Here is a 14,977-nt window from a genome sequence, read left to right as displayed (position 1 = left end):
CTTTCACTGAAGCAGCAACCACAGCCTTCCAAATGCAGTTCAAAGAGGTGTTTTGTTTCCCTGACTGTAAATCTGACATTTGAGAAAGGCCCACAAGTTCTCAATAGGACTCAAGTCGGGTGAGAATGGGGGCCAGGTCAATTATTTGGGCATCTTTGAGGCCCTTGCTGGCTAATCAAACAGTGGAGTACTTGGATGCTTGTGATGGATCATTGTCCTGCAAACAGATCCTTGAAGAAACCAGAAACTGGCAGTAGGTTTGGGAGTTGAGTTTCAGTCCATCTTCAACCTGAAAAGATCAAACTATCTCATCCATAATGATAGCAACAAATATCAGTACCCCTCCTTCACCTTGCTGGCACCTGAGTCGAAGTGGTCCATGTCCATCAGCGATCAGGCCACGGGCCCATCCATCTGCTCCATCAAGAGTCACTCTCACTTCATCTGTCTATAAAACCTTGTCTTCAGGTATTTCTTTGCCCAATTTTTGACTTTTCTGTGTCAGTTAATCCTTTTTGGCCCATTTTAACGTAACGTATTAAGTAATGGAAGCTGCCTAATAATCATGCACACCTTGATATAAAGGGTTGTTCACTTTGGCCACACCCTCCCTCAGTACACAAAATGAAGTGTTATAAACTAGATTCAGGAACTAAGACCACGCCTTGCACTCATCTCATTTCTGCACACCATGTACTTAAGCACACCGATTGCATTAAAGAAAAGAAGCGATGAGCTGTTCAACAACAGGACACTTTTAATATATCTCAATCAATGCAGTGATCGTCTGACATAGATGTTACAGTGTGCAGTCTTCATTTGCTCTGCAGAGACTAAAGAGCTTTTAATGCGCCATTAATGGAAAGTGAAAGTATTTTCACTTGCTGGCTCATGAAAGGGCAACGCAGGCTGCTTTCCAACAGGGTCACCAGTGCCATGGTGTGCGCTCAGTTCAGTTGTATTAGTAATATATACATTAGTAACAATTATTAGTAACAATAAAGCCTGAAACTGAGAAGGTGTTTGCCTGATTTTCTAAATGTTTGCATCTGCCCAGCTCTGTGACTGTGACCAGCGCTTTACTGCGTAACTGCGTGCACACAGCCTGGATCACAGCTCATTTCGGTTAATGAAGCAAAATGCAGATTACAGACTGATTAAGTTATAAAAGGTTTGAATGGAAAATGTAGCGACATTAAGAGTAGTCCTACATTAGATGTACCCACCCTGCTGCAGACACCATCACTGCTGCCTGCAGCTAGAAGGAACAGCAGCACAAAAGAAGAAGCTGCACCGGCCTCCAGCAACTTTTTGTTTCTCCCTCAATATTTCTATACATTTTGTCTGCGACTGATGTGGAGTGTGTGAGTGACTGACTGGTCTCTTAGTAAACTGCCTCCTATATTAGCCAGCTCTGAAATCTCCTGAGCCAGGAAGGCAATGCGAAATAAAACTTTCCATTAGGAAAGAGGGGGGGGGACCAAACATAGATTTTGAAATGAAACATGTAAAATGCCTCCTCTGCCTATCAGGTGATCAACCTCACCACAAATCCACACAAGTTCATTCCAGCACCTCTGATAAAGTGCAGCTCACAGCTTCTGGTGGAGCAGAGAGGACGGACACAGAGCTACAGCTGGATCATCTTATTCTCCGCTAATGTGCAGGAGAATAAATAATGACTATAATCTCTCTCTCTTGCTCACTTGAAGTGAAGCCAGTAAAGTTAAATTTTCGGCCTTTTGTTGTTTGATTTTTTAAAAAACCCTTCTGAGATCCGGGGCTTTTTAAAAAACATCCGGGGCCCAGGGCTAAGGACGCCGCTGATGCACACACTGGATTAAAGAATCCAAAACTTTAGATTTCAGATTCAAAAAGGCAACGTTTCAACACAAAATGAACTACATCCTGCTGATGCCATAGTCAAATGATGAGACATAAACATTTATCTGATGCTTTTATCCAAAGCGACTTACAATTGCTATACATGTCAGAGGTCGCACACCTCTGGAGCAACTAGGGGTTAAGTGTCTTGCTCAGGGACACAAAGGTGGATGTCTCACAGTGGGAATTGAACCTGGGTCTCTCACACCAAAGGTAAGCATCTTATCTATGCGCCACCACCCCACAAACATTCACATCACTTACAATACAACCCTCCAAATACATAGTTAAAAACTGATTTCCCAAAACCGAGATTGGACCACATGAGCAGCCTTCACTCCCACATGTATCAGTGAGTCTTGGCCACCCATGACCCTGTTGCCAGTTCACCGCTTTTCCTTCCTTGGACCACTTCTGATAGGTACTGACCTCTGCGGACTGTTTTGGAGATGCTCCTACCCTGTCATCTAGCCAATTTGGCCCTTGTCAAAGTCACTCAAATCCTTACGCTGCCCATTTTTCCTGCTTCTAACATGAACTTTAAGGACACAATGTTCACTTGCTGCTTGATATGTCTGTTCCCACTGACAGGTGCCATGGTAACTAGTAAATCAGTGTTATTCCCTCAGTGGTCATAATTTTATGGCTGATTGGTGTATATGCACACATACACATATTTTAAAAAGGGGGATACAAGATAACATGACAACACCACTTGTTCACCAACTGACCAGCTGCATCCATTGAATAACCGTTAAAGGAACACTTTGACATTTTCGGAAATACACTTATTCACTTTCTTGTAACTAAAGAAAGAGAATAAGCAGATTTCCCAAAATGCCTAACTCTTCCTTTGTAAAGTGTTTTGAACAAATAGAAAGACTTATTTTAAGTAAATCTAGCAAACCTGAAAATGAGATCATAATAATGTGTTTTAACTGTTAACTCACTTCCTCGCTCCTGTTTTGGTTGTTTGTTAGTTGTAATTTCTTTTAACTAGATTTAATTGAAAACTGGATGTTTTAACATTGCAGTTTTATTTCATTTGACTGAATAAATAAAGTAGGTTGCCTTTCTGTGAGGAGTTTGCATGTTCTCCCCGTGTCTGCGTGGGTTCTCTCCGGGTGCTTCCTCCCACCATCCAAAGACATGCGGCCTAGGTTGTGGTGGCTCTAAATTGTCCTCAGGTGTGAGTGTGACTGGTTGTTTGTCTATGTGTGGCCTTGCGATGGATTGGCGACCTGTCCGTGGTGTACCCCGCCTTTCGCCCGATGTCAGCTGGGTTTGGCTCCAGCGCCCTGCGACCCCGTACACAGGATAAGCGGTTGACGATGGATGAATGGTTGAAAGTAGTTAACAATGTACTTCAGCTGCTGCCAAACGCTGATAAAGTATAGATATTAAAATCTGGTGCACATTATTGAGTAGTTTGGAAACTGCTTTTTGTTGGCTGGTGTGTGCTCAGTTGTGTCCATGATGTTTATTCTCCGTGTATCTTTGTGAGACTGAGATATCTGCTGGACTGTGTGGATTACTATGTGGATCATTGCCTTCACTTGGCAGCATTTAGCATGAGGTTTATTTTTCAGTTAAAGTGGCATTAGGCCTAGTTGTGGACATTTTGTCTTTTTTAATAACTTGGATTGGAAAATGTTTTGTTCCAGGTCTAACATGACGCATTGCAGGCGTACTTGCCTTCAGGCATGCCTCTATATTTACTGAATAAATAAATACATAAATAAAGTCAGCACTAGGTAATCTGCTGAAAATGACACTCTTAAATAACACTGGAAATACTAATCACTGAGGAGATCACATGTCAAAGTCTCAGCTTTATTTTATCATTAAAGAGATCAAATACCTGGATACAGTTAATAAATCCCAGAGTTACGACTATCTCATCTTTGTCTTCAGCTTTACAAGCTCAGTCTGTGACTTTACAGCTCTTCACAGAGTCTCAGCTCTTCAAACGCAGTTCTTTCCCGCGTGGAGTTTGCGACATTTTCAATAGACACATAAAATTGAAATGTGATGATCTGTGGTATTGCTGGCCTGTAATGTGCTGTTCAATTAAATCGACTTTGACATAAAGTTGTTAATAAAAAAAAAAGCCTTAAGTAAATAACAGTATGAATTCCATTTTATATATTCTGTTTCATTCTATCATCAACTAAGACTGCAACAACAATACAGATGAGAGAGCCAAGTAACTAAAGCAGAGAGAAACACCTAATGAGGAGACAGTATGTCACAGTGCAGAATAAGAGCTTTGTCATGTGTCCTGGTGTTGCAGTCACACACTGTTGGACTGCAGGATACAGCTGTGACGACTGAATGAGCCTCTTGTCTTGTTCCGAATCATTTTGACTTTGGCTCAGTTTGTACAGCAGAGGATTTGCCATGCCAGAGACCTTTTCTTTTGGTAGGAGATATTCTGTGGTCCGACTGCAGGCTGCAAAAGTCTCATGTGCCATCAAAAATATTGTCATATAACACAGCATTAGCTGTCGTCCGAAGACTCTCTAGGCCGACAATTTGTAGTGTTTACAGGTGAAACCCTGGTCACAGATAAATGCTTGTATCAGCTCATGTTGCTCTCAGCCCCAGGCAGATGCTGCTGGGCCTGCTACAAAATTGTTTGTCCTGCATGGCTATTAGTTCACAGGTTAACATTAACTTTAATTACGGTAATTAAGTTATCTAAACAGTAAAATGTGTTCCTGTAGTGTATCCATATTAGATTAACATTTAGTATCTTCTACAGCCCTAACTAAATGTGAACCTTTTGTGACTTTAGAAAAGTTAAAACAACAAATGAATAATTAGTAAAACAACTCCAGGACACCAGCTTTCATTACATATAACCAGCATGGCTAGAGTATGTGATACACATTGCAACAGTTGGTTTGTCTAACGTACTTTTATAAGCTTTGTCTTTGTCTTTGTCTTCTATCTAAAAAAAAAAAGATCTATGCCGTTCATTACTCTCAACAAAGGCTGATCCACAGTTTTTAATTGCCAGGAAACCTTTTCCAAACCTCTGACCACAAATGCATAACTGCACACTCATCTTCACAAACTTAAGTGCCAAAACCAAACACTCCAAAATCCATGTACTTTTACATTTACTAAACCAATATAAACACAAAACAGACTACACATGTACATGTACATTTTCAAATTTTAACCCACAGTAGTAAAATATACAGAAATTGAGTGAAAAATTTAAATGCACCATAAAATAATTTCCATGTATTTACCAATAGAGACTAATAAAAAAAACTGTTTGTACGTTAAAGAAATCACATTTAATTTGGCCAATTATGTTCCTCCCCTCTCTCCTCCTTTTGGTTAGATTAAATCCTGAGTTCATAAGGAGTGCCTCTAGAATCAATATCAAAGATTCTCTAGAAAAGAGAAACACACTACAGTAAATGACAACTCTGAAACATAAGCACACAAAGGTAGGCCACAATTTAGCCTGTACTCCAGTATATACTACTGAAATGCATAACTGTACTCAAATACTTGATCGGTAGACGATAGGCCTGTTTGATCCTCAGCCTGTTCCGTCAAAGAGCGCGTTCGAAAGATCCTGACTGCACCAACGCCTTGAAATATTCCCTGATCCTTCCTCTGAAGTCTTCCTCTGCATCTCCCACAAGTGAATGACATTGTTGGCTATGACCATTTTGATGACTCCATCTCTCGTTCTTGTCACCTCCAAAAAAATAGCACTACTGATAAGAACTGTTGGACTCTTTTGGCATCTTCCCTCACTGACATCCCTTGAACTAGGGCATGGTCAATCAGAGTTGCACAAATCCTATCAGAAACGATTTGTCTCCTTGCCCTACCTCTTCATCCTCCTCTCCTGTGTCCTCATCCTTCTTCAGGTCTTTGTGGATCCATTGTTCCAAAACTTACTGGCCCATGGCACGTTTTTCTACAGTATCTGTCCTGAGGTTCTGATTGAAAACAGGGGAATATTGTTTATAGTTTTGAGAAATGGCTCTTTCTTTTGGTAGCTGGCGTCATAGTTTGGGCTGTTTAGTCACAGTAATAGAGCCAGTTATAGTGCGAAAGCAATACCCACGGCATATATTTATCATTATTTATTGTTGCTATATATTTGCTATTGCACTTGGGCATTAATACTTTTGCTCCTAAAAATAAAGTAGCCTAAGCATAATCTCATATGATGCCTTGTAACATTCAAAAACATGTCTTCTATCACCTCAGGAGTGCAAACTGATCAGTTAACTCTGTTTGCTATTGCTTTGATTTCTTTCCATTTAATGTGCGGTACGTTTTGCATGTAGCACCTTCTTAACTTGACATGTTTTCTGGCTGTAAAATGCAGAAATGTCAGCGCCAGGTAAAGCAAAGACAAATGTTTCAACCAACCAAATGTATTCACAGTGTGGGATATGTAAATGTTCCGTACTTGTATAGCGCCTTTCTAGTCTTTTCGACCACTCAAAGCGCTTTTACACTACATCTGCATTCACCAGTCATACACAGTCATATACATGAGCCTAAGTGCTCAAACGGAAACTAACATTCACACACTGGCGGAACAGCCGCCAGGGGCAAATCGGGGTTCTGTATCTTGCCCAAGGACACTTCGACACGCAACCAGGGGGAGCCAGGGATTGAACTGCCGACCTTCCAGTTAACAGCTAACCCGCTCGACCTCCTGAGCCACAGCCGCCATGGGAAAGTAACATCTTCGTATGAGTGTTGTTCAGTCATGAATGGAATGATACTTGCCACAGCATGTGTACCCTACACAAACACACATACCAAATACTGGTAAAAGCAGCTGATTCATTTTGTGTGAAACCATTATCTACAGTGTTTCAGTATGTTCAACACAACAGGTGCTGCTCTTCTGTCTGGCCCACTTCCATCCAGTGCATTTAGACAGGGTTTAATACCCTCCCACCTACCATCACGGCTCAGTGTGTCATCATGTTTTTGTGGTTGCAAGTAAATGTTACCATGCATGAGGAATGTCGAGGAACACAGAAGACAGAATCAGAAAGTTGCTCTTCAAAAGTAAAGATTTTGCAAAAAAACCCCTCTGTTTTCAGTCAGTTTCCAGCGTATAAATCCACCTGCATTATTCATTATTCAGAACAATAAGTACTTAATCCTAAGTATAATAATACAATTACACAAAGTAAACACGTTCTTCAGGCTCATTTTATACAGTAAAAGCTTTTAGCTGTTAATCCACATTGCACAATACCTTGTACTGTTGCAAGTCAATGTCTGCTTAAAAGCAAACCACCTCCCACATTGTCTTGCTTGATGACACCTAAAGCTTCACTTCCTGTCAAAATAACATTTTTCAAAGTCAGCACGGTGCAACTGAGCTCATTCAGTGTGCCATAAAGTATAAATCATCTTGTTATGTAGTTGAGCCATTTTAGATATGATCTACTTAATTTATGTCTGAGCACATTCCAGTGTGTGTCTGCAGTGTGAGAGTGGGCTTTCCAGAGCCTGTTTTAGGTTTGGCCTGACGGGAAAAAGCATGGTTTCTGGGAAAACCCACTCTGCTCTGCCTTTAAAAGGGGAAGAGGCTCACAGCAGCTCCTCACTCCTTTCTCCTCACGTCAAGTGGATTCTGGATCCTGCTCGAGCTCTCGCTTTCTCAGGGATCCCTGGACTTTTTTTGTCTCTCTGCAGAAAAAATGGCACAGAAAAGTTTTATTCTCCTGCTGATTGTTGTGGCTACAGTTTTCATTCAGCTCTATCAAGGTGAGTTAAGATATAATACTGTAATTCTCTCATCGTCATAGTATAATTACGGTTGAATAGATGTTGTCCTTGTGTTAACTATCGATTACTTGTTCCTGTTGCTAAGGTTGCACACCTAAATGCTTTTTAAAAAAACTCTCCCTGCAGCTCAACACTCTGTGGGACGCTGCACATGTCCCAACACAATCAAGTTTGTCAAAGGCAATATCTCCGATTTCAAAGTCCTTGAAGTCCGACCTGGATGTGATAAAACTGAATTAATGTAAGTTAAAAATAAAATTTTAATATCTGCAGCTTTATAGCATTTGAATCTTGTGTTGACTTTGATTCTGATTTTCAATTCTGTAATGTATTTTTCAGTGTAACCATGAACAAGCCAGACAACTCCACCGAGAAAACTTGCTTGAATACTGAGGGAAAGATGGCCAAGGCTTTTTTGATGTGCTGGGAAAGGCAAGTTACACCATTCAAATTATCTGATTTGATGATGAAATGAACGTCTTGGATTAAGTAGTTGGCATCGAATGCTCTTCACTACTTCCACCAGAATTCGGACAGTATATCACATAACTAAAAAACATTTGACATTAATATGCAGCATCAGCAAATATTTTGTAGAACTCTAGAACCAGTTTACTCTGCAAGAAACACAAAATCAATGAGACAGAACTCTTTCTGCAAAGAAGAAGGATTTCTATTACAAAATGCTGGATCATCACACATTAACATGTGACTTGTTGCACAAACCTCCAGATGTTTTGTATTAGTCCTCTGGCCTAATCCCAGTTTTTTTTCCCCTCACTGTTTTCAGGATAAACAAAGATGAGAGCCGTAAGATGGAGTGCATCGACAGGAAAAGGAAGGCAGAGTGAAAGTACATGAGGGGGAGGCCTGACCGGAGTGGAAAGTTATCCGGACCAGAGTCCAAGAGGTGACACGAAGAGTGAAGAACACTGGCCCAAGAATGCTGAGAGCAGAGCTTTCACTGATCTCCTGCACTGGAGACGATTGGGAAATGACAGGGGAAATGATAAACAGCTATGAGGCAGGAAGAAGAGAAGTTATGGAAGTTAGGTGATAGATATTGTAGAAATGTGTGTAAGAAAGCCCCCGTTTAAATGCATACATTTATTTTTTTGCTTGACATAATAATTATTTATGCTCACTTATTTATTATAAAGTTTACTTCTCCATATTTTTTATCATTTTTTTTTTTTTTTTACAAACGACAAATAAATGATAATTTTGATATGACTGCATGCTTTCTGCTTGTTTTTATCACAGTTCTATGGTATTACTCGCTACTGCCATTTCTTTACCCTCTTAATTAAATCTGTGGCTCACCGCCAACGTTCCTGCCACTGAGCATTCACACAGCATCAAAATAAAAAACAGTTACTATCATGAGGACTTGACGACTCTGATGTGACTTTGTTGCAGGGAAATGACTTTTTGCAGGGAGAGAAAAAATTATTGTTATAGAAAAAACAATCTCTCCTCAGGGAGAAGAGGGGCTTTCCATGATAACAATTAAATGATGCCCATGAGGAAATTCGACCACAGCTGTCTGCAGCAGCTGCAAGCTAGATGACAGAGGGGAGATTGATTCCTGAAGCATCTTGTGACTCTGTCGACCAAGGTGAAAAGTGGTAAATGATGACTGCTAAAGTTAATAATAGTCAACAGAGCAACAAGGAAATATAAAAAAAAAAAAAAAAGTCAAAACACAATTTCACTTTTGCTCACTTATTAAGGCAAGGCAAGTTTATTTGTATAGCAAATGTATATTTCAACAACAAGGTAATTGAAAGTGCTTTACATAAAACATAAAAGTGAAGGGAAATTGAAAAAAACCCCCACATTAAAACAGGGTAAAACAGGACAGTAAAAGTTACAGTGCAGTGTACAATCAGGGTTAAAAGAGTTAAATGGAAAATAAAAACAGGCTGAGGGGTTGAGCAAATAACTGAGTTACAATTATTTTGAAAAGAGAATAAACAGAGAAGTACACTTAATCTACTCTCTCTAGCTAGTCTGTACTCTGGTCCAAAGCAATCTTTGGGTCCACTGAAACTCCAAAAACCCTTGGACACTACAGAAGGACATATGAACAACATACTGCAGCTATTGTAAGTATTTTTCCATATTTCACAAGAGGATGAAACTGTTACATATTTGTGGAAACAGCGTCTTGGCTTCAGGCTTCTGGGTAGGCATGTTCCCATGGCATGGTTGACAGACATCTTAGGACTTGCTAGAAGTTGCACTGTCAATCTTTTGGTAAGCTACAGGCTGGGACATGTCATAGCCCTGCACAGTGAGTTTATCCTACGACCTTGACAATTTAGATATTGTTATCCCATTTTTCAATACGCCCACATAGTTTTAAAGTTACTGCCGTCTATTCCATTTTAATATTCAACATTCTGGAGGACCCATCATGCTGTTAAGTTTGTATTGCACTTGGAAAGAGGAAGCTATCCCTAAATGGCTCTATGCCAAAAAACACTGAGAATATAATATTAAATATAATATTAAAAGAAAAAAGTAACGGCGTATAAATAGCACGCCACTTTTAAGGACATCTGGGCGTGCCATGCAAGGGCGTCGCTTTGTGTTGAATACCGGTGGGGACATAGATGCTCAGTTTAGGGGTGTGAAGAGACATTACGATACGCGATATTATGTTCACAAGAACGAGATGAAAAGAGTGTTTTAAAGATGTCCTCAATGCGGAGATTTCCCATATGAGCGGAGGAAATTTTGATCATTAAACACTTCATTTCCTGCATTCTAGTGAAAGTTTCTGCACCAATTTATGGATCTATATGGATTCTCAACTAGTGAGAATGTTGACTTTTTGCCTGGAAATGGTGCTTGATGTAGCCATCAGTTTACATTCTCATTCTCACTCCCGACTCGTCACGTAACAAGGCCCTCTGGTGTCGCTTTTTAAAGCCCTGGGGACCCCTTTAGCGTCTTTTTTAGACCTTTAGGGTTCTGACAAGTTAGCAACCCTTAGCAACAACAAATATGCAATGTCTGGTTAGACTTTCAAAATAAAACACTTTAGTGAAACATCGCCATTTTGACACAGCATGTTGTTGAAGTTGTGAAACGTTGCAGTTTGGTTAGGTTTAGGCACAAAAACTGCTTGGTTAAGGTTAGGAAAAGATCATGGTTTGGGTTAAAATAACTATGTACGTTAGTTAACACGTAAGTTAACTAACGTCACTTGCGTAACTTATGCAATTTACATAACTTGCGTAACTTAAATAAAAACATTTAATCTTGACATTTTGTTTCACACAGGACACAAACACCGGTCCCCTGGTCTGGGTTCTGGCCCTCCATAACCCCAACCACCTCCTTACTAAGTCTTTTGTGTTACAAATCACATACCTGCCTTTACCGTCAAAAACCGACGCTGTAGTTCACTGCGTTGAACTATGACGTTGTAGGGATACGCGGGGCTTAAAGACTGTATAGCATTTTATGTGCCCAAACTCTTAGACTTTAAACAGATTTTTTAAATTTACTGTTTACATATAAACAATATTCCAGATTACCTAAATCATTTCTCAGGGTGATAAAAGGTGAGGTACTGACTGACAGAGATGGGGACTCGAGTTTGAGACTTGGACTTAAGTCGCACTTAAGTCGCGCACACAGTGACTTCAGACTTGACTTGAAACTCGTCCTCTAAAGACTTCGGACTCGACTTGGACTCGAAGTGCGGAACTCGTGAACAATGTTTATTTTTAGGAAACGTCTGATGAGCTTGCTGTTATTCCCCTCCCTACATTATCACCCACCTATCCTACTTCCGGTCCCTTTTACCTCTTAAAATAAATTTGAAAGGCCTATACAACCCATAAAATGCAGTTTTCCACTTGCCAGAAAGTGATTGCAGCCTCTACTTATTGACTAAAGGTAGTCTCTGCCCTGAAAAGTGTTGATTTCATTAATGAGATTCATATTTAACAGATTGTAACTCACCTAGTACTTACAGTATAACCTTTTAAAATACCTTTAAATGGTCTATACAACCCATAAAATGCAGTTTTCCACTTGCCAGAAAGTGATTGCAGCCTCTTCTTATTGACTGAAAGGTAGTTTCTGCCCTTAAAAGTGTTGATTTCAATAATGAGTGTTTATATGTTGTCATTAGTTGTAGATGCATTGTAAATCAGGCTACATGGTTGTGCTCTGTAAGTGAAAAACAGGTTACAGGTTTATTGTTGATCATGCAATGTTACAGTTTTATTTAGAAACATTACACTGGGGTTGAGAGTCTGGGGGTATGTTGACTTACAGTAGTTAATAAACTGTGTGCAACCATGTAATGCAACTAATGCATTAGTTGCATTACACGTTGCATTATTGTGCACAGGTTACAGTTACAGAATCTCTTATAGCTATGCAGTTTTCTAAGCAGCCTGGATTGAACGCAGCAGGTGATACAACATGCATCATAACCACGAGTGACTTGACACTTGACTTGGACTCTAGCTCAGAGACTTGTGAGCATCTCTGCTGATTGATAAGATAATGTACAAAATGACGGCAAATAAAGGCATCACATTTATCCCCCCGCCTGTTTGTCGATGAATGCTGAATGGGTTATTGATTGGCCGGGGCCCGCTCTGCCTCTCAAACAGGCCAGCTTCTTTTGAGTGATCAACTGAGCCAACACGTCTTGATTTTTGACCATTATCTTTGCTGGAGAGATAAAGTTTGCGGGAGAATATAAGAGCTGCTACAGCCTCACTCCAGGGAAATTAGAGCATTTCTGGACTGGGTCAGAGCACAAAAGTGTGGGAAAGAATAGATCCTCGATAAGCCCACTCCTACTCCGGGCACTGGGGCTATGCTCGCTTGCCTGGACACACACACACACACACACGGTATTGGCTTTGATGTCTTGGTGCATAACAATAAACATAACCTTTTCAAATATAAAGTATTAAATTGACACGATATGAAATGTCAGATTGTGCAGTGACAGCAAAATATTTACATCCATTTAACATGTGCAAAGATTTACAGTATGTTCTGTAAAGGGGGAGTTGGTGGGATATGACTGTCAGTGTCAGTGGGGGTCCTGGGCCTTGTTGATGAGGCCAGCTGCAGACGGTAAGAAACTAAAATAATAATTGTAGCAGCAAGTGTCATGGGGACATGTGAACATGGGGGCCAGCAGGAAGCCCGCAACCACAGATCCAGACTCTACAGCAGCGAAACACACAGAGACAGTGTAAGAGGTCTTTTTTTAATTTTATTTTCTCAATGGCCCGCTTTCTGTTTAGCAGCATGTCTCAGTCTTGCCCTTTTCTCCTCTTCAGCTGCCTGTTCTTTTGCGATTGTGTGTACTGCTGGATCCTTTGCAGACAAAGGTGCAATGTCTCTTTTCAAGCAGACCCAGCTGCTGCTGGCGTTTGTCAATGGTTCCTGCCGACCGGTATCTCAGTATCTCAGGATTTCTTGCCAGTTGTTAGTAGGTGGACCAACATATTATTCAACCTCTTCAGATGGATAATTGCCTGTGGTTGGCCTCTCAGAAGAGTTTGCCACATGCAGAAAATACATTTTGACTGGAGACCAGAACAATTGTTTCTCTACAATGTAGGGCAGTTACAATATTAGCTACACTGCAATTTGGCCATGTTACATAATGATTTTCATCTTTTTTTAAGTAAAAAAAGACAATTATAAATAATTATAGCACAAATGTAATGGACAATGGGATAGATTGCATATATCTTGTAATTAAATTAAAACCAACCTTTTTGTTGTTGTTTGATGTACCTTCATCCAGGTTTAAGAAAAAAGAGAAATTTCCTCAGTTTGGAGAAAGTCCTTTCAGAGAAGGATGCTGCTGTTTTGGAATTTGCATCTGAAATAAATTGCAAACAGCAACAACAAAAACACTGGAGAATTCTCCAAACAGATAATATGGCCGACATAACAATAACATGTCTTGAACAGAATCTTAACAATAAAAATGTCAAACAGAGCCAGAGGTTACCATCCTTTCCCATATACGACCACCTGTTATCAAGTTCCATTCTTGTGTCACATAATAACAAGGATCTTATAAATCTGGGGGATTTATGATAACATCCCAACTAACTGAGATGCAGTAGATGTGTCCTGTATGCTTTCATGAAATTCTGATAAAGAAATGTAGAGCTATATAGTGTGGGGGTCAGTGCACTATTTCTGGGTTTTGAAGTCAAGTAGTTGCCATTTGATGCCATTTGAAGGCGCCATCGTGTTTTACAAAGTGCACAACTCAATAAGGTCCAAACTCAGAAAACACAAATACAAGCTCACACACAAGCCATGCAGATCACTAAATCACTTCAGTTTCATTTCATGTTTTAAGCCTTTACACATGTTTAATGTGAAACAGTACCAGCAACTTTCAGTTATCACTGCTGTGAAATATTAGGATTTTTGCAGAGGAGCTGAGACAAACACAAGCAAATTAGGAAAGCATCTTCACCAACACATGCAGAGCATTTAGAAAACTGAGATGACATGATGAAATAAGAAAACACAAAATGTCTGTTTTTGATGATTGGATTAAATCTCAACATAATTTAAAGTCTAGGCCTGTAACTAATTATCATTTTCATTATTGATTTATCTGCAGATTATTGCTTGTTTTGCAAGGTATTCGGCTCACTATTAGAAATGACCAAGACAAACAATTAATCACAGAGTGTGAAATTAATATAGCATATTACATAACATAATTTTAGCTTAAAGCATAATAATTTAATTTACTTTTTTTAATTTAATTTTTTTTTAATTTAATAAAAAAAAATTGTTCAAACATAGGAGAATGCAAATATTTAAAACATCAGCGGTTATTAATCCCACACACAGTGGTTAACTTGGCCCTTTCACACTCAGTATCTCATTTGTATATGTTTGCGCTTTATTTACTTAATATTGTAATGCTATTTTTTCCCATATTTTAATTCTATTATTGCTACTTCTGTCTACTCCGTATTTAGAAGGATATGTTGCTCTTGCTGAGGTTTCTCTCTCTTTGACACATCTTTTTTGTGGAGTTTTCCTCACCTAAATCAACGTTCTTGGGATAGAGGTTGTCGTACATTGGACAGAATGTGAAGACCTGAGGAGAATTTTGCGCCATATAAATAAAACTGGCTTGAATTGAGAAACTGTGAAAAATACACACACAAAACAACTGTGACTTTATGTTCTGTAGCTCTTCGCCTCAGGCAAACACGTGTATGAATTTGATCACAATATCATGTATATTAAGCTCTCATAAACCAACGTTAACACT

The sequence above is a fragment of the Micropterus salmoides genome, unplaced genomic scaffold (genome assembly GCF_014851395.1).
Source record: "Micropterus salmoides isolate LMB-PRFRI ecotype aquatic unplaced genomic scaffold, ASM1485139v1 Ms_hic_scaffold_12, whole genome shotgun sequence".
Classification (NCBI taxonomy): Eukaryota; Metazoa; Chordata; class Actinopteri; order Centrarchiformes; family Centrarchidae; genus Micropterus; species Micropterus salmoides.
Note: the sequence above shows the minus strand (reverse complement) of the source record.